At 40.7% G+C, this 11,581-nt stretch overlaps 1 protein-coding gene across 1 annotated transcript in view; it reads right to left on the bottom strand.

The window, feature by feature from the left end:
* The window catches only part of igfbp2b (insulin-like growth factor binding protein 2b), a 30,170-nt gene that overhangs the window by 17,492 nt on the left and 1,097 nt on the right, over nt 1-11,581 (bottom strand). The gene's annotated exons all lie outside the window — the stretch shown is intronic.

The following is an 11,581-nucleotide window of genomic DNA, read 5'->3' on the forward strand; positions in this document are numbered from 1 at the left end:
TGAAGACATCAGAATATTATGTTTGACAAACTTTATATGTTTTCTGAATCTTAATCTGATAATTAATGCAGTATGCAACCTGCAACTTCTCAATGTGCTTTAAGATATGAAAGAGAAGGAGAGAGGGCTATTTACACCTCAGAGGGAGTTTTCTCAGGTTTGCAGGCACCCACATGCAACTCCCACCCAAAGTGATGTGTTATAGCTTTAACTTTTCACACATTCTACTGTGTGCAGCACAAATCGACACAGAATAATTAAAGACCATAGAGTGTGAGTGAAGGAGAAGCAGCAAGTCTCAGCAGAGGAACCCCTTCAGGCCATAAAGGGCAGTCTAAGACCACCGACGCCACAAAGAAGAGACAAGGAGAGAGAAATAAACAGAAGCACAAGGAAAGTGCAAAACAGGTTTGTGCTTTGCGCAGTGGGGATTTTTCAGTTGACGACTAGCGGTCTGAGTGGTTTTATGAACGTCACTATTGGATGATTCTGTCCAACCCACCGATGTGTTGAATGAATGGGTAGGGGTAGATGGTTATGATAATAAAACAATGGTTAATTCATGGTTGTGGTTAGGGGAAGGTTTTGGCTGCCAACATGAGAACTCTGGCTACACATCAGAACTCTGAAACTTTAAACTGGATGCCACAACCTGATGAGGGAGACATGGAAATCAAAGATCAAAGTCAAATCAGTGTTGATTGAACAGGTATTCCTGCTGTGTGTTCTACCCTCCACTGTGTTCTCTACGTGTCCTATCAGCTGCAGTTACAGCAGTGTAAAACACTCAGATTAGAATAAAGTATAACAACATTTTTATATTTTTTGCATCACCAAAATAATACACAGCAAATTCAAAAGTGTTAAATGTTTTGATGTTAATAGTCTTCTTGCAAAAGTAGAGTTAATTTTACTCTAAGCAGAGTCACATTCTTTTAATGTAACTCTGAGGTGTAAAAGGATAGTAGTTAAAATCGAGTGTTAAAAATGAGTGTTTCTCTGTCAAATCTGGAGGTGTTACAATGGAAACATTAACTCTTGACCTCTTAACTCTGAACTCCTAGAGGGGCTATGACACCAATAGAGTAAATTCACAGACTCCGCCTCCAGCACGGCTCCAATCGAAGCTGAAGTGAAGCCGTTTCAGAACATTTTGCTCTACATATTTGAGTTGTTTGCCATGCTTGGTAAGTCATTCTTTCAAAGATTGTTTCAATTATTATTATGAGCTTTTACTTCTGTGGCTCTTTAAGAGATAAGATAAGATAAGATAAGATAAGATAGAACTTTATTAATCCCTCGGGTGGGTTCCTCTGGGAAATTCGACTTCCAAAAAAAGCACAGCAACGACCGAAGTTACAGTTACAGAATTGTTATATATATATATATATATATATATATATATATATATATATATATATATATATATATATACATACACACACACACACACACACACACACACACACACACACACACACACACACACACACACACATATATAAATACAGAGACAAATATAAATAAAATATACAAAGGGGATACATAGAATAAATAGGAATAAAAAATAAAAATACAAGTGAATTGCACATTTCAAGTATTGAGTCTATTGCACTGTTGACTATTTACAAAAAGTATTGCACAAGGTATTGTACAGTGAGGTGAAGAGGCACTACAGCTTAGTTGTTCCCCCCTCCTTTGTCCTCCTGTTTCCCCTCCCTCTCCCCTCCAGAGAGGAGTTAAACAGTCTGATGGCGTGTGGGACAAAGGAGTTTTTAAGTCTGTTAGTTCTTGTCTTGGGGAGAAGCAACCTGTCACTGAACAGACTCTTCTGATTGTTTATGGCCGTGTGCAGAGGATGCCCAGCATTGTTCATAATGTCCAGCAGTTTCTTTAATGTCCTTTTCTCTGCCACTGTCACCAGAGTGTCCAGCTTCATGCCGACCACAGAGCTAGCCTTCCTGATCAGTTTCTCCAGCCTGGATGAGTCCCTCTTTGCTGTGCTGCTCCCCCAGCACACCACAGCATAGAAAAGTACTCCAGCAACCACTGACTGGTAAAACATCCTCAGGAGCTTCCTGCAGATGTTAAAAGACCTCAGCCTCCTGAGGAAGTACAGTCGGCTTTGGGCTTTTTTATACAGGTGCTCTGTGTTGCATGACCAGTCCAGTTTATTGTCCACCCACAGCCCGAGGTACTTGTACTTGTTGACCACCTCCACCTCCTCCCCCTCTATCTGAACCGGCAGTGGACCTTCTCTGGACCTCCCGAAGTCCACAACCAGTTCCTTAGTCTTTGAGGTGTTGAGTTGCAGGTGGTTTGTGTGACTCCATGCGACAAAGTTCCTCACCAGACTTCTGTACTCCTCTTCCTGATCATCCCAGATACACCCCATGATGGCCGTGTCATCTGCAAACTTCTGAATATGGCATAATTCAGAGTTGTAGCAGAAGTCAGAGGTGTACAGGGTGAAGAGAAGAGGGGACAGCACAGTTCCCTGTGGTGCTCCTGTGCTGCTGACCACAGTGTCAGACGTGATGTCCTTCAGCCTGACGTACTGTGGTCTGTCGGTGAGGTAGTCGGAGATCCAAGCCACCAGGCAGGGGTCCACCTCCATCCTGTTCAGTTTTTCCTGAAGCATACAGGGCCGGATGGTATTAAAGGCACTGGAAAAGTCAAGAAACAGGATCCTGACCGTGCCTTTTCCCCCATCCAGGTGTGAGTGGGCTCTGTGTAGGAGGTACAGGATGGCATCCTCCACTCCGACACCCGCCTTGTATGCAAACTGTAGTGGGTCCTGGGCATGTTGTACCTGTGGTCGGAGGAGGTTGAGGAAGAGCCGCTCTAGAGTCTTCATAAGATGTGACGTCAGTGCCACCGGTCGGAAGTCATTCAGCTCATTGGGCCGGTTCTTTTTGGGGACCGGGACGATGCAGGATGTTGGAGTTGAGACAAAGCTGTGTGGAAGGCATTAGCCATGTTGCTCGGTGATAGCATAATATTCTGTTTTAGCTAGCTGAAAGGTATTGTTTGCGGGCAAATACCACAGCCTTGAAAAAAGCTTGCATGTGAATTTTCAGTCAAACTTTTGGTCAAATACACCTAAAACAATGTGTAGAATGTGAAATGTTGGTATAACGGTGCTGCTTGAAGCCTGAAACCGATCGCCCATAAAAATAAAAAAAACGAGCAAACAGCAGTAGCAGACGTCCTGACTGGATTCTACGTTAGCATAGATCCCTCCAGAGTTTTGTGCACACGGTTTAGGTAAAAATGAAAAAGGTTGAGGTTTTACATTTAGTTCAGTATTACCTGTTGCCTGTGTCCTTGTCTTTTGGGAAAATACTTTACACAAGTAATGGCTCAAAGAGGATTCCTTTTTCTTTTTTACTGTGCTGCAATTGTTTACTGGATTATTTGTGCCATTAATTAGTGTCAACTAATTTTTATTCAATCTCCGCACAGGATATGCTTGTGAAGATGGAATATGGGGGAGAGCAGAAGTGCGTTGAAGTTCCACAAAGGGATGAATGAAGGACATGCAAATTGTATTGAAGAAATAAGTGATGAGAATGCTGTTATTTGCATTTACCATGTCAGACCTTTTGATAAACACAATTCTAATGAAAGTGAGAACATGTATACTGTTACATCTTTCAGAAAATGTTTTGAAATTGTGGTGCACAGTTCAGAATAAATGTTTTTCAAAAACCATTGCATCTTTTTAGTAAATGTTTAGTTCCAAAAGAAATTTCTAGAAGTTCAGAACAGTAAAATTCCCGCTTTTAAGAATGAATTAGAAAATAACTCTTACGTAGTTAAACTAAAATACTCTTTGAGAGTTAATATATAAACTCTTAACACCAAGTGTTAAATTATCAACTCCAGACAGATTTGGTGTTTAACACTAAATCAGAGTTAACGTACCAACTCTCCAAAAAGAGTTAAATTAACACTCTCTGGTGTGGACCCATATAGACACTTTAATAGTGTTGAAATCAAATCCGACAGTGTTAATTTGGACATGCTGGATTTGCTGTGTAGCACTCTAGTAAAAAGATTCCAATCTCACGAGTTTCTCTTCCTGGTTGAGTGCAGCTTAATCATTGCAAATTGGTGGTCATTAAATATTTATTTTAACAAAAAGATATTGTTGACAGTATGCTGTTGGACATGGGACAAAAATCAAAAATGAAATTAGGAAGAGTAGAGGTGTTAAAGTGAGGAAACAATGGAGCCAGGTGTCTGCTATCCGGTTGTTCAGTGATGACGCGACGAATCCTACTTCCGGGTCTAAAGTAGCCTGCGTTTAATATGGCTTTTGTGCTGTTAACATGTTTAATGTTATGTATTTTCTTCTATTTGATCTCAAAAAGCTCCTAAAACAGTCAGTGATCACTGTTGACCTCCCTCGGCTTTTATTACCGCTAATCATTTATTTAAGCTCAGTTTTTAAAACCTTAGGATGTAACTACAGCCCAGCCCATGCAACAGTATATGAATGACTAACCTCGTATTGTGGATGGATTATCTCAGTTGTTCTCCTGGCTGAAGTTTGGTCCTTTTACAGCATCCTGCCATGCGATTACATTTGTTTCTGACCACCAAGAAAACTCACGTTAAGTTTTATCGAGTGGAAAAAAAGTTAGCTTGTTTATATTATGCTAACATAGCTGTGTCACTAGCGGTCACGTAGCACATCATTATATACCAGCTAGCCCAACTTCAGTAACCCTACAAACGTCACTGCTGTTTAGTTTTCTGTCTTCATTTATGCTGGAAGTGATAGCAGAGCTGTACGTTTTAATTTGTTTCCAAAACCCTGCAGTCAGGACATGCTATATTGTATTTAGATAGAAGCTAGCGAGCTAACTTCCTGCTAACTTCTAACTCCGTTAAATGTCATAAATTACGTTTTCATGGATGCCTGGATGTTAAACTCAATTGTTACACCTGGTAGAGCAGAACGCTGATCATTTTATTAAAGATGAAAGACTTTAGACAGTTTTTCAACTCTCAGTAATGCCATAGTGATCGTTTGATATATGAACCTGCAGCGGAGTTTAGATCCAGACACGGCTAGTGACGTCAGACTGAACAACCGGATTGTTCTGACTGTATGCTCCCCCGCCTGCTACAGTATAGTACTGCACCTTATAGACAGACTAGCAAGTAGAACACACATCACATCTATGAGCTTAATGCAATGACTTCCCGTATTTGTAAATAATATAATTTTATCCATCTTAATCATCTGTACTTTAATCATTTATTTTTAGCTTATGCATACAAACAATCATCCATCTCAGTATATTATACAATATATATTATCTCTCTCTATCAACACCTACTCCCTGCCGGTGATCAGGTACCCTGCTAGGATAATAAGATGGCCAAAGGAGGAAATAGAAGCCACTGACATCAAGACAAGGAAGCTCCTGTCCATGCATGGAGGGTTTCACCCCAAGTCCAAGCTCTATGTACAGATTTAGATTTTGTACTGTCTTCAGAGAACTGTGTACCGTGTAGCAGCAGGCCTTATTCTCAGAAGACATGTTTGGCCCTGCACTGCAGGCTGACAAATTAGCTCTAATTAATGGGTGAATTTCATTTAGCTGCTCATCTCTGTGGTCCTCCCATTGTGCTTGAAGGGATTGCTGGGTTTCTCTACACAGTATTGTTAGGTCATAAAATCATATCTAAAGAGTTTTAAATGTAATCATTCTCTGAGTTTACTGGAGCACTTAACCGGTACTTTATTTACCACTGCCAAGCAGAATATGTGATCGATTCAGTTATTTCCTCGTCTGTAAATTTGCTAGTCTATCAAAGAGACAGGCAAAAGAAAGAGCAAGTATGCTGGTATATTTGTGGGAAGGCTAGCAGAAATCAAAATTAAAATCCAGTATCCACCATACACACTGCTAGTAACTCTAGTATGTCAATGGAAATTCAATTTGTTTAAATGCAAATCATGCATCATTTTCTGGCCTGTTTTTTAAGCTGGATTCGATGCAACGCATTCAGGCCAAGCCCAATCACTGATTGACTGGCCACTAGAGAAACCCTCCCTTGTACAATTCCCCAAACCGTTGGCAGCAGCAGACTTAAAATAATGTTGTGGAGTGTAAGCGCAGACTTTCAGCCTTTCAAGTAAGTCAAGCGAATTTGTTTTGAGCAAACATTCTGTGCTGCTCAACAGATCGTCCCTGCATAAATACAGTGGATGCTGAAATGTTAATGGCTAATCCAAATATTGCTGCATAATGATGTATCCATGTTTCTGACAGATCTTCCACACCTGCCATAGACTTCAGCACCTCATCGGAGTCAGTGAATTCATTTCCTTTGTCCAGAATTTAAAGGAAGGGAATATTTGGTTTGATGTCAAGACTGGAGCTCACAATCATCACCAGACTAAAACCTTAGTGCACCAAATACTGGCTGCTGCATGTCTGTAAAATGCTTACAACCGACCTTTACTTCTCCTTTCTGACATCATCATCATGCCTGATATCTTTAACCTCTGCTGTATCCTGGACGGGAATTTAGACGGTTTGAAAGATGGTCTATGAAGTTCTCTTCTGAAGCCTCTGCCATCTCTCTTATTTTCCTTTTGGGTGATGGAAATGGGCTTAAAACTCCTCACTGATTGGCTAATTCCTCATTCAGTCATTAATGAACATAGTCTGATTAGACCTCCTTTCTTGGATTTATAGCTTAAATGACCGAGCCCGTAAACTCATCAGGACAGTTTGTGCAGAGGTGAGGGAAGACTGGTTTTCTCACAGACTTCTACGGATATGAAGTCTATGAGTCTTTTTGCAACCACAGGAGATACCCTCCTGGTGGCAATTAAAGAGACACTTTAAAAGGCATGGTAAAGGCACTTCTGCACTGGCTTTAGTTTTCAAAATCCAAAGCTATATCCATATTTTGAGGTGTCTATGGCATGGGGTCTCACCGGTTTATGAGTCAGAAGGTTATGGTTTCCATCCAGTTGTGACCTTTGTTTTCCACAATTTTTTAACTTCGTGTTTCTTAGTCATTTTTAAACCCTGCATTCACTCACTGGTTGGGTTTAGGAAGTGAAAGCTACTTTAATTTGATTTAAAAAGGGATTGTGGTTCTGGTTAAAAAAAAACAAAAAAAAACCAAAACACCCCAGTGCAACTATAGTGCACTTCAAAAAATGATGATTTTGGAGTGAAAAGTACCTCTCACCAATGCTATAACCCACCTTGTCATATAGATTATAAGGACGAGGAACAAACTCTACCTAAATGAGCCATCCCAGTGGCTTTGACAAAACAGCACAAGTTGACGCCCTGGAGTGGACTTCCAGGGTTTCCACAGTGTAGTACAGGATATCTTGGCAGAGACTTCCTATTCCATGCACTGGTTACTGTCTATCCATTTAGATAAGTTAATAAAAAGACAACACTTTGGCAAGCATACTCCCGTCTCACAGGGAGCGCCTACCTGTATGCAACCAAAGTGCTCAGTTGATTAATCAGTACTACTTGGACAACAAATTGAAACTGGGAAACTGAAAAATCTTGTCCCTAGTCAACACATTTTACATATTTATACACAGATGTTTGTCTGCTGAAAGCACCAAGTCTCAGCAAAGCTCAAGGAGGTTATGAACTCTAGACTGTTTACTCAGGCTGATGTGCTGCTCATTTCAGTGACCCAAAGGACCCACGTGAACCCAGGATCACATCAAATAAGCACAATATCCTAAAAAGCAACACTGTTTTTTTGTTGAACTGAAAAGTGAGAGTGTAAACTTCAGGATCTTTCCTGCAGTTAACGAAATGTGGATGTTGAAGGGTACAAAGAAAGACAGATGTTGATATTAAATAGCTGCCATGCTTGAAAAGTCAAGCTTAACAGAGTGCAACCTGCCCTATAAAACAATGCTTGTTTGTATTTTAACTGATCTGAACACCAAAGGTGATAAATCACAGCATAGAGCCCATCCCGAGTGCACTGTGCTCAGATAAAATTGCAGGATTGGAAATGGGTTTGTTTTCATTATCCTCTCCCATTTAAGTCAGTAGCCATGAGACGCAAGATAAACAAATAAATATTTAGCTCTAAGCAGTTTATATAAATAGGTCACACCACCTTCTTCTTCTTCTTCTTCAGAGAAACTCTTTTCCAATAACAAACTGACACTGATGCTCACAACAGACACTGAGACATTTATGATTGAATGCTAGCCTTAAAAGTTTCAATGTGTATTAAATTTCCTCCTTAATACAATAGCCTACATCAAAATAAGGCATTCCCAATACGAGAGCTTTGAGGCTACGTGGGTTATAGACATGTTAGAGTTCATTGGAGGGATACTGCTGGTTTGCGCTCACAGATGTGGGTCTGCCACTGCCTGCCAAACACATTGCATATGTCAACATTCATTTTCAGGAATCAATAGTGACCCTTTGTCCCTAATAACTGTAATGTGGGATAGCAAAGCTTAACATTTCTCTGTCCCAGCAGGATTTCTGGGTTGTTTCTTTTGGGATAGTTACAAATATGTTTGATGTAGATGGTGGTTTTTCTGACATTAAAAGAGTTCTGCAGTGAAACTGTAGTCTCGACTCTGCTAATTCTCAGTGAAGTTTTTCCTTCTGTGTTATAACTTCATGCTGAGGTATAAGAGAATATAGGAGAAGTCTCAGTTAAAGCACAGTACAGAAGATACTTGACAGAGGACAAATCTTTGGATGTACAAAACAGATGTACACAGACCATCACATATAGCACTGTGTCAGTTTAAGCTGTGGTGATGCAGACGTAGGTGATTTAACATCATAATGAATTAGATTTCCACTCCTAGGAAATTAATATACTTCTCTGTGTTTTGGACCTTTTGAATATTGTTAAATTCATTTTTGATTTTGAGAAATGATCATATTACCTGGATTTTATATTGTTTTGTTTTCTTGTTTAGTTCCTGTGACTAGAAATAGTAGAGCTTGGTAATCCCTGGTAATTTCCCTGCTATATTGTTAGAGGTGTCTAGTTTATTTTCAAGTTATTTAAGTGTTATCAGTTTCAGTTCCTGCTCCCTTGGTCTGGTCTCTTTGTTTTCTACTTGGTGTCCCCTCCTGTCTGTCATGTCTCTCGCCCTCCCTCTCTCTCTCTCACTTGTCCTTGTATCTGTGCTCTGTCTCCATGTTCTTCTTTTTGTGTTTCATCCTTTGTCACCCCCAGTCTGTCTGTTTATCCCTGCCTGCAAGTCCTACTCTGAGTCTTGGTATGCATGACACTTCCTGTTTTATTTTGACAGTCCCTTGTCTCATGTGGATTGTGTTCAGCTTCATTTCTCCTGACTTATTATGCCCGATTAGTCCCTCCTGTGGGCCTCCACTTTCCCTAATCATCCTCATGTGTATAAATTGTGTGAGTTCCCCTTCATCCTCACTGGAATGTCAGTTCACCTCCCTCCATGTGTCTTTCCGGGTTTCACAGTCTATGATCTTAATGTTTAGCTTTGCCCAGTTTGATTAGTAAAGTCTGAGTCCCCTTTTGTTTTGTATTCTTCTTTTGTTTTTCTCCCGGCCTAAATAAACTGTCTAGTCCTGATTGTACGCGTCTGCTTTTAGGTCCTCTCTCCAACATGACAGACAGAAGAAATCTAGTCTGGATTCATGAGTACTTCTCATGAGTACTAACTCTGTAAAGACTATATGCAATGACCTCCCCTGTACCCTTAATGCCAGGTTTTGAATAGGGATGGGTATGGTTTAGGTTTTATCCGATACCAGTACCAAACCGGTACTTTTTAAATGGTGCTTAAAGAATGGAGAACACAAAATTGGTCCAAAAACCTCTCGTGTTCAGCTGTTTTTTTGTAAAAAGATAACAATGTTAGCCTTTTCTGCAGCTATAGGGGATTTGTGACATCACTCTTGGCTGGAAGCAGGGCTTAAACAATGGAAAACACAAACTTTGTCCAAAAACCTCTCATGTTTAGCTGTTTTCCACTTTTTCTTTGGTCATTTTAGCCTTTTTGGCCAGGGTGAAGGGAGTATCTGCCATCAAACAAGAGGACAGCCGCATGTAGCTATGATGATGTTTGCTAGTTCACCTTACATGCATTAAGTTAATAACGTGGTTAGCAACATAAATTACACACGAACAACATTAAGCTACTCACGCAGAGAAGAACGGCTGCTGCTGCCATCATCATCCGTCATCATTTCTGCTACACTGGCAGGGCTAGGGGCCAGAACTCTCCTCTTCGGGTTCTTGGGGAATGTTGCTAACTCCGGGTCAGATAACCAGTGTTGCCAACTTAGCAATTTTGTCGCTCTATATTTAGCGAGTTTTCAGACCCCCTTAGTGACTTTTTTTCTAAAAAGCGACTAGCAACAAATCTGGCGACTTTTCTGATATTATTGGAGACTTATTTATGACGACTTTTTGACGTGCAAACGCGTATCGCTCTTACTCTCAACAAGCAGCGGGTGCTGCCTTGGGCACCTCACCCGTGCCAAAGCGCACACAGGCGGAGGATAGTCCTCCCCAGCTGCTATCAGAGCAGGAGACGTTCACACCTGTGCGTCCGAACAGCAAATGAATAGCGCATGAGCGAAGCCGCTGCTCCCGCACTGACTGTAACGCAGTCAGTTCTTCTTTTAATGTTATGCTGTTTTGTGGATCACAAGGTTTAAAACTACTTATAAACACACACTCTCACACACAAAGTAACTCCACCAGAGTGCCCATTTCAGGTCACTTTTGCTGGTCCAGGACTGGATAAAGGAGCAGGGTTGGAATTGTGACATTAAAAAACAACAATTGCTAAAATAAATTTAATTTGTAGTTCTAAATAAATTCTAACTGCATTTAGGACGTTTTTTACTCACTTTATGTCTCTTCTACGATGTTATTTCTCTCTCCAACAGCGTAGGTTACAATTACATTAGCATGACCAATTATGCAAATTAGGCGATGACGTCATTTGGCGACTTCTAGCGACTTCTAGGACAACCGATAGCGATTTTCCTTACTGAGGAGTTGGCAACACTGCAGATAACAGGCAAACCACGCGCAGTAGATGTGCACGGTGTGAGGTCTCGCAGCAAGCTATCAAATACAGCGCATTTCTCGGCTTTTAACAAAATGCTATACATCGCTAGGTGTTTCATCAGATTCGAGGAGTTACCTCCTTTTCACAGTATCACCTTAAAGCACTTGTTGCAGGCTGCTGAGTTTGCATCATTTGCTCAGAAGTACAGCCAGACTTTGACAGCTTCGCCTTGGGCATTTTTAATCTGTAGCTCTGCTCTAAAAGAATGTACGTACCTGGGCCCGCCTACTACGCTCGCAAAGATAAAATGATTGGCTGGAATCCAAAGTGTATGACATCTCAGGGGAAAAAAAAGCGCTGCTTTTCGGTCTGGTTACTACCGTTTATGTCAGAACCGGTGCCATAATGATACCGGTACCCATCCCTAGTTTTGACCCCTCAATATATAACAATATATCATGTACTGTATTTAAAAGATGGATGTGACATCACCCTTGACTTGATCTTAGCCTTTAGTTTTGATTTCGGAATTTT

This window comes from Diplotaxodon limnothrissa, linkage group LG16, assembly GCF_057381915.1.
Source record: "Diplotaxodon limnothrissa isolate DT_005_m linkage group LG16, D_limnothrissa_male_GT1.1, whole genome shotgun sequence".
In the NCBI taxonomy this organism is placed as follows: domain Eukaryota; kingdom Metazoa; phylum Chordata; class Actinopteri; order Cichliformes; family Cichlidae; genus Diplotaxodon; species Diplotaxodon limnothrissa.